The sequence below is a fragment of the Colias philodice genome, chromosome 19 (genome assembly GCF_061535455.1).
Source record: "Colias philodice isolate Cphi_HAF_F1 chromosome 19, ilColPhil1 Martin Lab GWU primary, whole genome shotgun sequence".
Taxonomy (NCBI): domain Eukaryota; kingdom Metazoa; phylum Arthropoda; class Insecta; order Lepidoptera; family Pieridae; genus Colias; species Colias philodice.
Window position 1 is genome coordinate 11,052,907 of NC_143104.1, and position 12,438 is coordinate 11,065,344.

The 12,438-nt window shown below is 33.1% G+C and overlaps 1 protein-coding gene across 1 annotated transcript in view; it reads right to left on the reverse strand.

Moving 5' to 3' along the window:
- Nucleotides 1–12,438, reverse strand: part of LOC149480186 (hemicentin-1-like) — a 169,086-nt gene that overhangs the window by 125,511 nt on the left and 31,137 nt on the right. The gene's annotated exons all lie outside the window — the stretch shown is intronic.

Below are 12,438 nucleotides of genomic sequence, written 5' to 3' on the forward strand. Positions count from 1 at the left end.
AAGAATATTTCTGAACATAGAAACTTTGAATCTAAACTATCCGTCGGACCACAGAGCACTAAGAGCAACAGCAAAACTTGTTAATCAAAAAATAAGTAGAACAAAATTCATTAAAAATCAATTTAGCACACTGAATAGTAAAACAGAAATAACTAAGTACCAAGAGAATCTAACTTCCATGCTATCAGAAAGTCATTTTTCAGAAAATACCTCGGTACAACTTTTTTACAATACAATACTAGAATCTATTACTCAAAGCTTAACATACGCAAGAATAGAACACAAGGACACTAATAGAATACATAAAATAATGTCAACACGAACAATAAAACTGCTGCAAAGAAGAAAGGAACTACAAAAAATCAAAAATAAAAATCGTTCTATGAAAATGGAACTTTCCGCTCTTTACAAACTAGGAAATAAATATATAAAAAAAGATTACGAAAACTATAGAGAAGATACCATAAAAAAACAATTACAATATACTGGAAGTACGAAGAAAGCCTACAAGGATCTCAGAACAAAGAAAAGCTGGATAAACGAATTGAGTGGGCAAGACAAAACTATATACCAAAGAAAGGATATTATAACAGCAGCAACTGAGTTCTACAGAAACCTATATAGAAATCCGCAGACAGAATTAACCGGCTCTTCTAACACGATTAACACGAATAGCAATGAGATTCATCCAATTAATGAAACAGAAATCGGTCTGATGATAAAGAAACTAAAAATAGAGAAAAGCCCAGGTTCGGACAACATTACAAATGAGGCACTAAAATTAGCACATACAGCTCTATCAACACCCTTGACTAAACTTTTTAATCTTATTCTAAACAAATCGGAAACACCAAAGCAATGGTCCGAATCAAACATAATACTTCTCTATAAAAAAGGGGACCCAAAGGATATCGGCAATTACAGACCAATAAGTCTACTACCTTGCCTCTATAAACTATTTTCATCTATTATAAATACAAGGATCAGCACGACGATACAAGCAAAGCAACCAATAGAGCAGGCAGGTTTCAGAAGAGGCTTCAGTACAGTCGACCATATTCACACCCTAGAACAAATTATAGAAAAATATCAAGAGCAACAGAGAACGTTATATATAGCATTTATAGATTACCAGAAAGCATTCGACACAGTTTCACACGTAAGCATATGGGAAAGTTTGAGAGAACAAGGAGTCGAAGAAATATATATAAAAGTCATAAAGAATATATACAATAATAATACAGGCAGAATCAAACTAGAAACTCTCGGCCCGAGTTTTCCTATAGCAAGAGGTGTAAGACAGGGCGACCCGCTCTCTCCAACCATATTTATAGCCGTTCTTGAATCTATCATTAATAAGCTTAATTGGAACAAATTGGGCTTGAATATAAAAGGCTCATATCTAACTCATCTCAGATTCGCAGACGACTTAGTTTTACTGACGGAGACAAGCTCTCAGTTACAGCTTATGATCGAATCCTTACATCTAAGCAGTACAAAAGTAGGTCTGGAAATGAATACCACTAAAACTATGGTAATGACAAACGGCTGGAAAAGACCAATAATAGTTAACAACAAGCCATTGGAATATACGCAAGCTTACGTATATCTAGGAAAGAGAATTAGTTTTGACAAAAGAAATAACGAATTAGAAATAGACAGACGGGTTAAATGTACTTGGAATAAATACTGGAGCCTAAAAGAAATTTTTAAAAGCAACATGCCAACAAATCTCAAAACGAAGGTTTTGAATTCAAGTCTACTACCATGTTTGACGTATGCCTGCCAAACATGGAAATTCACTTCAAAAATAAAAAATAAAATAAATAGCTGCCAAAGAGGGATAGAACGTAGTATGTTGAAGATAAAGAGATTAGACAAAATTAGGCACACTAAAATAAGGTCGATTACCAAAGCAACTAATGCTTTGAGTCATGCACAAAAACTGAAATGGAGGTGGGCAGGACACGTCGCCAGACTTACTGATCAAAGATGGACAGCGAGAACGACAACGTGGATTGGCCCACTAGGCAAAAGGTACAGAGGGAGACCGTTAACACGCTGGGACGACGACATCAAGAGAACAGCCGGCCCTCTGTGGTACCAAATAGCGCAAGATAGAGACGGGTGGTCAGCTTTGGAGGAGGCCTTTACCCAGACAGGGGTTCATGCAGATTGATTACTTTAGTTCATTACGTTAAATTAATTTCTTTTATTTATTTACAATAACTAAATAATTAATATTAGCATTGGAATACAACGAAATTACAATTACTAACACTATTAACAATCAAGTTTTGTATATACTTATTTTTTACCGCGTAAGCGTTACTTTGTATAAATGTCAACACATCTGTATGAAATAAATAGGCTTTTTTATTTTTATTTTATTTTATTTTATTTTTTTAAGCGCTTTAAAGCATCAGGTTTATTTTACCCCGCCTTACTGGAAATCTTAATTAACCTAATTTCAGCGCATGAAATATTTGCGTACAGCAAAGTTCCAGATAGTTCTGTGAGAATTATGAGGAGTTTCTTATATAACAGCGTAACAAGCCTGCACATTTTTATAAGAGCTTTTGTGTAGTGCCGTTTGTTGATAAATTATTTGATGGCGAGAGATTTTAATAAAGGTGACATTTTCTTGTGGAACGTGATGCTAACAAATTGTGTTTTGAGATTATTTTTAAAATCTTAATAACGGCTCTGATAAATCATTATAATATTGTAGAGATAGAGTTTGTCCCGCGTTATTTATAAAAGATTTTATTAATTAGTGTTTTGTATTTTATCATTGAGTAGGGATTTGTATCAAACTAATAAAAAACAGTGATTATTTATTAATACCGTTTGTCTCACTGAATATAATATTATTGCGATGAGATGTACCACTTTATGTTATTTTACACTTTCGATTATACAACACTCTAACAGTGTTTTTCTAACAAGAAGGGTTGTTGTTGTATCACGTCGTTGAACTATAGCTGTATATTGTCTTTATTTTTGTTAATATCGTGTGCTTATGTCATTTCGAAGAATGTAAAGTTAAATAATGATTTTCTATTTCATTTTAGAAGCTGATAATATTATGGATAACAACCAAAACTTCACAATCAAATCTCATCACCGCCGTCCACCTTCGCAGAAAGTCACCACCAAATACCAAGCACAACCAAGACGGAGCGACAAATCCAGCCAGCAATTATCCCTCCCAATATCAGATTCCAGGAATAGTTCTTCGTAATTCTCCTCCATAATTCCCGGGGTTATTAATTTCAAATAATCCCGATTGTCTGATAGTTGCTTTAATTTCGGGGACACACAATTTATAAGCTACCGAATTCAGACGCGTTTGCTCCCGCCGGGTAATGAAATAACTCGAATATTTCGGGTTTAACGAGCGAGATATGAATGTTTGTACTTAATAAAATAAACCCGGCTATAGTTGGGATATCCTGATTTGGATTATATCGGTTATTCCGACGGCGAAACCACACAGATTATGAATTTATTCGAGTACTTTTCATTATTTACTTACTGATTGTGAAACTGAATCGGGTTAATAGTGATAGATTATTTGACCTATTTTTAAATTGGAGAAAGAAACGTTTTTAACTTACTTTTGAAACTAGATAATAATTATTATAGTCCGTTTAATTGCAAATCACAGCTGTTGCTATCAGCGCTTTAGATAATCTGGCTTTTGTTTCGACTTTCTATTAAATTGAAGCTATAATTAAAATTGTCAAATGATTTATAATTATATCATGATTTTGGTAAGCTAAACTTTTCTCTGTACATTAATGTACTTTGCGAATAAAACAATAATTCTGGACAAAGTTGTTAAAGTAAGTTTTAAGATGTATTTTATGCTCAGTCTTTAATAGCAATTGTTTAATACTGAATAATTAACTTACGTACATAAATTATAATAGAGGCTTGGGAGTCGCTTATTGTAAGGAATGATCCAAATTTATTGTCTATCTCAATCAATTAATAGTATTTTATTTGAGTTTGAGTTAAATATAATTGAACAACCTGAGCATAAAGTCTATATCCTATTAATATTATAAATGCAAAAGTTTATGAGGATCTGTATGTGTGTGTTTGTTACTCTTTCACGCAAATACTACTGAACCGATTACAATGAAATTTAGAACACATATAGAGGGTAACTTCCTGGAAATCCCATGGGAACGGAAATTATGTGGGTTTTTCTTTGAAAACGTGGGCAAAGCCGCGGGCGGAAAGCTAGTACTATGTATATGAGCGACTTGCACGTGATTATATTGAGCTAAATATAATTAGCGCAATGGATGAACCATACACACACACAATTACAAGCATTAATACACAATTGAAACGAACATGATCATGCCTCACAGAAATATTACCTACATGTACACATGAAAACAAAATCATCAAGCAATAACACACATGCAATTCCATATCATATATACGTTCAACATAAGCCCTATAATCCCGTGGATAATATCTGTGCCTCCAGTGAATAAGGGAATAACTCAAAAACAGCACTTTTCAGGAGAGACAAAAAACTATATATCAATACTAAATCTTTATTAATTCAAAATTTTAAGCTTGTATGTGTAAGATATGATGTTAGACTATATTTTTACATATGAACACATATTGTAACAACCCCATAAATATACTTTTTTCGTGTTTTTTTGTAGTTGTGGCCTTATGAACGAGTACTTCATGGAATAACTCAATGTATTCACATACTTTTTTTTTTACTCTTTGCAATGTAACGACTTATGCCCTTATGCACTATGTTCATAATCGCACAACACGACTTATATTATTGCCAGTTTTGGTTTTATAGAAATGATGTGACTTATTATGCTTGAAATTTGTGTACTTTATGACTCAATTGAGGCATTTTAGTGGAAAAACTATGCACGTAGCTTGAAAAACTAATGAAATCAACGGGTTTTTTATCGTTATTAGATAACAAAAACATAACAAAATTTAGGTATTTATGCATATAACCCTAGAAGTCCAATCTACGTAAATTTGACGTATGAACTCTTCTATATTATTTACCATCGAATCGCTGACAAATCCAGAACCAACTTATTAGCCGTCTAGACCTAGCAGTACATAGTTGGCTCATCCAGGTAAATTCCGCAATTTGGTTGTAAAGAGGATGTTGTGCGTCATTTTGACGTATAATTAGGCTTTTTGTAACTTTTAAGATTGTTTCAAATTTTTATTTTGTGATTTATTTCACATGATATCTATAGATTGAGTACAGAATGGGATCCAGACAACTTTTATACTAGGACGAAAAACCTTCAATTTTAGTAAATGACGATTATTGTCCTCCGCTGGATTTGGACTTCAAGCAAGGGGATTGGGTGGCTGAAGATGTTGTCCGGAGTAAAACCGAATATGTTATGGGGTTTTGTTACCCATGTATAATGAAAGTCGTAGATTGTAAAATAAACCTTTAATCGATCTTTCAATAATACAGTACTATGTTGTTAATGCTATACAATGTTTCACCAGTCACCACAATGAGTCTAGTCTGTACAGGTTAGCAGGAGACAATCATTGAGTATTGGTATTAAATACGTATCAACTGCGTATTGCGTTTTGCGTATTAACTATTGTCCTAGTGAAAATTAATCGTCGAATCAATTTAAAATTCGATCAAGTGCGTTCCGTTTCGGAACGCCACAGATAATAAAAGTGGCAACGCCACAATGTCATGGTGGTTGGTATACATTGAGGATACAAGCACTATAAAGAGATAAGAGTAGCCCGAAAACCATATTCCTGTATGTTCAGTTAATACAGGAAAAGTTATAGGTGGTCAGTGGCGATATTTTACGGCATGATATAGAATTTTAACAATTTCTATATCATAATATAATATTAAAATAATGTAGATAAATAAAGAAAATACAATGAGCCGCAAAGATTTTATGAAAAAATTAAGCACAGATTTGAAGGTGCCTTGGATGCAAATACGACTTGTGGCACGCACTTTGAAGAGACTCTACGTGACAAAAGCCCAATTTTTTTCAAAATATGTGGTACCAGAGTATCCATAAAATGTTTACGAAAATGCAGGACCAAAGAAGTATCGATATTGCGGATTTTTTTCCTATAAAAAAAAGCAAATTACCAAAGCACAGTGGCTAAAACGCTATATGCGGAGAAAACTATATTCATAATTGTCAAGACTGGTTATAAATACTTTTTTTTATGCGACTATTATACACTATAGTATTATTGTCTTGATTGTTGTAGTTAGATAATTTAAAAAAAAAGATTAAAAACGAGTTATTTTTTAAAAACTTACCCAATTATAAGAAGAAAATATAAGTTTAACATTTTTGTTGGTTTTTTTTAGATGATTCAATTATCGTTCTGTATTTATATAAACAATGAGTATAATATCATTAAATGCACTTAATGTGTTAACTGTATTTTTAATATCTATTGCAAAAAGTAGTTAATTTCCATAGAAATATATTAGTATCCCAAGTTAACTGATAAATACCTTTTTTAAAAAATATAAAGATTTGTTGTTGCAGATTTATTGAAAAAACGATTTAAAAATAATAAGGAATAGTGTGTGTTGTTTCCGTGCAGTATTCAATTAATAGACCAATAGCAACACGGCATTAATGCCAAACTGTCTCATGTCGTCACTTGAACCAATGACACTAAAAGAGTTGTTCCTTTATGCTCATGTTAGAAAAACGACACAAATGCGTTTATACTAAAATTGTGTTAGGACTGATGGAACAAAATGAATTAAGTCTTTATTCAAAAAGTATAACTACACATACGTCTTTGTGTTCGTGGGTACTTTTGACTCGAGACGAATAGTTCCTTTGCGATTGCCTAAAATGATGGATAAGGTAACTTATACCGTTAATCACACCCTACTTATACCGTTTGGGTCATTCGAAAAAATGGGTTAGGACGCAGCTAGAGATATGACCTTTTGATATGTTGTGTATTTTGACGAGCTGAATCCAATGGTGCAATAAAAACCAAAGGGAATAACTCGTCTTACTCCCTTATTCACTGGAGGCACAGATATAATGTCCGAGATACAGTGGGCAGTCGCGTGTGCCGAAGAGCGGTCCTCCATTACATGGTAGAGTGGCCAAGTTCGCTAAACGCTCGTGATTTGTTGCCCCATATGCTAACACGTTGAAATATGGGGTTTAAATGGCTTGTACGCAAAACTTTCCTTATTAACCATGCTCCTTGGCGCGTTATGAACGCTTTTCAAATTTTATTTGTGAAGAGCATGTGATGTGGTTTTTACTGCAGGTAATGCTTTTAAAATTAAGGGTAATGCTTTTTAAATAATAAATTGTAGTCCTATTCATAAGTTATTTTTTAGAGTATGCATCTATTTTTCAAATTTATTCATTTAAGGGCTGATTTTTTAATGCTTGGTTAAAACTTATCCGTCCAATAAAGTATTACACGATAATATAAAAATGTCACGTAAACTGTCAAATACGGGCAATTAGAATACGTTTTTAAAATGGTAGTTTTATACATTATTCGACGAATAAGTTTTAACCAAGGATTGAAAAATCAGCCCTAAACTAAATAGCAATATCATCTTGTATATACTTATCGATATACCTTTGCTCTAGATAATAAAAGGGATATTATTGAATATTTTAATACTCCAAAAATACAAATTCCCTTTGTACATAAGGATTGCATTTGGTTAAGATGCAAAGCAAGTCTTACAATAATAGTTCATTTTTTCAGCCAAGTAAATACATTTCGCTAGTTGAATTTATCTCCATATTAAATTAAGAAAAATACACCATGTGAATAAAATTAACTTCATTAACCAGTCGACGCCGCGGGTCGAGCTAGTGCACGTTAGAAACACGATTAGTATTCGTAAAGAGTTATTTTAAATTAAACTTTGTGCTAATTTGCATTTGGCTTTGTGTAAGTCCAACTATTAACCTTGCAACGCTATTTTTCCTTACATTTACGATTCATGCTCTTTTATAAACAAGTCAGAAAGGTCTTTCTATGTGTTATTGCTGTTTTATGAACACTCCATTTTATGTAGCTCTCTTTTACTATGGCGTTGGAAATAGGTAAATCGTAAATGAATTACATTGAAACACGTGTGCTTCTTTAAGCTTGAACTATTTGCGACCATTGTTTTAATAATGTAATGAAATTTTACTACTAGAGAATTGAGAATGGGATCGTCACAAAAGGAAAGGGAAATTCATGTCCATTTATAAATTATAGTAAAATAATGTTAAGAAATACAAATTGAAATGATATTATGTAACTATGAAGTGTATAATCAAGACTTTTTAATGAATAGTTAAATAATATTATGTTCTGCAATCAATTAGTTTCTCAATTGTAAGTTGTTGCTTTCTATTATAGAGTTTCACCATTTTAAATTACAGCATTAGGTTATTATTCTATGAAATATAGTAATACTATCAAAATACAATATTGATATCCCCCACACGCGCCGCCTCGCTCCAGTGAACATTTAGCTAAGCGGTTGCTCCAGGGTTCGCTTATCAATTCTGGAACGTCTGCATACAGACTAGACGCAGATTTCGGATAAAGCCATACCATTTTTCCTTTAAATTCTTATAAAGCTCAGTCAGATATTTTTGTGTATTGTGGTTTAAGGATAGGTTATATAAATAGGCGGAATATACAATATGTTACTGAAAATCGTAAAATATATCGATTATCAGAGGCTCATTTGTGTGTTATAGAAGGTTATATTTTGAAACGTTTACCACTTCACAGATAGCACGTAAATAAGTAATAATAAATTTGAGATTTTCTTGAAAAACATGATCATAGCTGTTATATTTAGAATGGCTAACACATCACATTATAACATTATAAAATAAATATAGTATGGGATGTCGAGCTAATAATATTATTTGTATTATTTGATTTGTTATTAGCATACATTTGTGGTCAATTAACACACAGAAAATGTAAAAAACATACATAAGGCTTTTGTTATACGGTAAAGTAATTAAATTACAAGCTAGAATCATAAAATCTCCACAATCTAAGTAAATTAGAGCGTGGAAGGGAAAGCTAGTGTGTTAAAAATTCAGCTTCTAGTTATTAACATAAATTACTTTTTGTATCGTTAGTGGTTATTTACTTATACTTTTGTTAATATTTCAGTGTTTAGACATTCATACCTAAATGTTTAAATTATAGAGATACAGCATTTGTTTATTTATAACATTTGAAGAAAGACTGTAATATGTTAACGATGTTGAAAACCTTGTTAAATTGTTACCATTACACGACTGGACAAACTATGATGAGATTTCAGACAAAAGTTATTTATAACCTCGAGCAATATATTATTATTCACAGAAAAGGATCAATGTCTCAAAATTAAGTTAACTACCAAGTCAATGTTTAACAAAATTTTCCTCAAAATGTGTGTCACCTGTCCCTCCCGTAATTAAATTATATGAAAATTAAATTTCCCTTACACTCTTAAACCTCGCTTTTCACTGCACCATTTTCCTTATATTTTTACCTCTTGAAAAACAAAACGCGTTATGTTTATTCAGCGAATATTTAAAAACAAAATTAAAAATTACACAGAGAACGTTTTTGGAATAACAAAATACGATCGCTTTAGCCGGACGGATTGAGAAACTCCGAAAAGTTTGAATCAAAGTAATTAAACAAGTTAAGTTAATGGAGAAAGCATGTAAGTTGTATGGAAATTTTAAAACTACTTAGTCGTAAAAATTATATTTATTGCTGAGTAAATTGTGTTCATTGTTCGTTAGGTAATGAGTTTTTCTTTATGTATATCTTAATGTTACTTTAAATATGTATTTAAATTATAGAAAAATGTTTTTTTTAATTCAGTATCTGATTGTACTCCAATATAAGAATGAAATGAAATATTTTGGCCGAAAATGCAATAACTAAATTCACTATGAGATGAACACTTGTAGTTTTATATCTCGATCCAATATTAATTAGAATTAACGTCCCAATTAACAAGTCTCAAGTATACTTAAATACCGTAATTTTTTTTTTTTTTTTTTTAAATATATATACTGCTTCATGGCAATCTGTTGATCACAACAATAAGCCACTAATTTGTGTGATATTTATATCTGTTAGGGTTTTTTTTTTTTTGCTTAGAAGGACACATCTCAAATGGATGTATCATTCCATCCTTACAAATCTGCCCTGTAGTGTTGGCACACTATGTCTTTTTAGCCTTCTGTATTGAAGGCCTTGATCTCCGCTTAATTTGAAGGCTAGCTCATTTTTATGATTTGAAAGTCTTTTCTGGTAGGCGTCACTAAATTTAGTTATCTCCTGTTTGACAGTAGGTAGCTTTAAGTCTAAGTATATGATCCTATTACTGATGTATGATGGGATGTTAAATATAGTCCTTAAAGTTTTTGTTTGGAAGCGCTCCAGTATCTCTATATTACTATTACTAGCTGTACCCCATAGTTGGATGCCATAGGTCCATATGGGTTTCAAGATGGCTTTATATACTGCTAATTTGCTTTCTGTCCTCATTTGTGAATGGCGTCCAATTAACCAGTAAAGACTACGAAGTTTCAAGTCCAGTTGCTTCCGTTTTGTCCAAATATGTTTTCGCCATGTTAGCCTTCTATCCAAGTGCATGCCTAAGTATTTAGCATTATCCTCTTGAGGAATGTAATCATTGTTCAATTTAACTGGTGGACATGTGTCTCTCCTGAGTGTGAATGTCACATGTTTTGATTTACTCTGATTTGCATGAATTCTCCAGTTTTTAAGCCATTCCTCTATTTTATAAATGTGATTTTGTAGGTGATCTGACGCTATTGTTGGATTTGAGTGAGTGGATAACAAGGCTGTGTCGTCCGCGTATGTTGCGACTATGGTGTTGTCTGAAGTTGGAAGGTCGGCTGTGTAAATAATGTAGAGAATCGGTCCCAGTATGCTTCCCTGTGGAACTCCTGATTTGATCTCATACAGTTCTGATGTCACTTCATGAAACTTTACTTCAAAACAACGTTTGTAGAGATAGGATTTGATAATGTGTAAGAATGAGTGAGGGAGCATCTTTTTAACTTTGAATAATAAACCGTCATGCCACACTTTATCAAAGGCCTGGCTAATATCTAGAAATACTGCTGAACAGTATTTCTTTTTCTCTAAAGATCTGCTTATAACGTCTACAATACGATGAATTTGCTCAATTGTACCGTGATTTTCCCTGAATCCAAATTGGTGATCCGGGGTGATGTCGTTAAGATGTACTTTCAACCTGTTTAGTATGATCTTTTCGAAAAGTTTACCCATTAACGGTAGAAGACTTATGGGCCGATATGATGCAACTTCATTTGGTGTCTTATCAGGTTTGAGTAACATTATTATTTGTGCTATCTTCCAGTGACCTGGAAAGTAATTCATTCTTAAGCAGGCATTAAAGATGTTGACGATTGCTACTATACCCTTTTTGGGTAAGTTTTTCAAGAGAACGCTATCTATGCTATCGAATCCTGGTGATTTTCCATCCTTAAGGTTTCGTATTTCATCCGCTACTTCGGAAGGGCTAGTGTATTTTAATGGAGGACACATTTGATCTGCGCTTTCCAAATAACTACGTATCTCAGAGCTATGCTCCGGTCTCAATTCTGGGAATGGTTGAAAAACGTTGCACAAATGTTCACCAAATATTGTAGCCTTTTCCTGGTCTGATCTCGCCCACATCCCATTGGCTTTTCTGATGGGAGGGATCTGTTTTCTAGGACGATTTAGTTTTTGTGTTGCTTTCCACAACGAATAGTCTGTGTCCGGACTCGGGGTTAGGTTAGATAAAAATTCTTGCAAATTATTGTTGGTATAACTTTTTATTAGTTCCTTGAGTTCGTTTGATGATTTATTGAACACAGTTTTGTCTGAGGGATATCTGGTTCTATGCCATATTTTACGTAAATTACGACGTTCGAGTATTTTGTCTCTAATGGCTTTTGGGTATTCGTTGTTCATTAGAGGTAACCTTTTTCGTTGTTTCGTGGATATCGCTGCTGCCTCATGAATTGTTTTATTGAGGTTTTCAATGGCTTCTTCTATGCTTTCAATAGTTTTGAACGGGTGTATGAGCTGAATTCTGCTAGTAATTGCGTCCTGGTACATCTTCCAGTTAGTTCTTTTGTTGTACAATCGTTCTGCTGGCTTCACCATCACTATTGTTGTATTAAAATTCAATATGACTGGCGTATGGTCTGAAGAAAGATCCGTGCAAGTTTCAACAGTCATGTAATTGCGGCTTACACTTTTGGCTATATAAAAGTCGAGGAGATCAGGAATTCGATTGTGATCTGTTGGCCAATACGTCGGCTCCTGAGGGGCGATGCACGCTAGTTTTAAATCCTGTATAGTATTATA